Consider the following 801-nt stretch of genomic DNA (forward strand, 5'->3'; position numbering starts at 1 on the left):
AGAGACAGATAGACAGAAGATTTAAAATATCACATGATCAGCCAGCATACTCTAAAGTGGCTTCGTGGCTCAGATAACAGCAATTTATTGTAGGAAGCATGAACTTCACCAATGACTCAGGAAGACAAAGGCATCTTTTTAATAATGCAATATTCACTTCAGCCACATCCATAGCCCTTATTTACCAGACCTGTAAAATGCAATTTAAGTTATTTTAAAAATTCTTTTCTTTGTACTGTTGGTTAAAGCCAGTCAACATTTTGGGTATAAGACAGTGATGGCAGACCTTTTAGAGCTTTCAGCGATGCAAACAGCCCCCTACAGCACGGGTGCCACAGGCTTGCCACCGCTGGTGTAAGGAGAGATAGAGGTCTGTGCATCAAAGAAATTAGGTATAGACTGTGCACTGTTAAAACAGGCTTGAAGGGGCTGGGAAGATAGCTCAGCGGCAGAAGCACCTCCCTGGCAAGCACAAGGTCCTGAGTTTGATCCCCAGTACCAAATAAATAAATAAATAAATAAATAAGTAAGTTTGAAAATAGCAATAGTTTTAGGGGTTGGGGAGATAGCTTGGCAGTCTAAGTGCTTACCTGGCAAGCACAAGAATCCGGGTTTGATCTCCGGTACTACATGCCGTGCCAGCCACTGAAACTGGGTGTGGTGGCACACCCTGTAATCCCAGTGCTGGGGAGGCTGGGACAGGAGGATCACATGAGTCCAAGCTGTGTAGTGAGACCCCATACCAAATAAATAAATAAATAAATAAATAAATAAATAAATAAGTGAATGAATGAATGAATG

The 801-nt window shown here is 41.9% G+C and overlaps 1 protein-coding gene across 4 annotated transcripts in view; it reads right to left on the reverse strand.

Annotated features, from left to right (window-relative positions):
• Window positions 1-801, reverse strand: part of Farp1 (FERM, ARH/RhoGEF and pleckstrin domain protein 1) — a 273,522-nt gene that overhangs the window by 60,728 nt on the left and 211,993 nt on the right. The window lies entirely within an intron of this gene.

Source organism: Octodon degus, unplaced genomic scaffold (genome assembly GCF_000260255.1).
Source record: "Octodon degus isolate 3935 unplaced genomic scaffold, OctDeg1.0 scaffold00039, whole genome shotgun sequence".
In the NCBI taxonomy this organism is placed as follows: Eukaryota; Metazoa; Chordata; class Mammalia; order Rodentia; family Octodontidae; genus Octodon; species Octodon degus.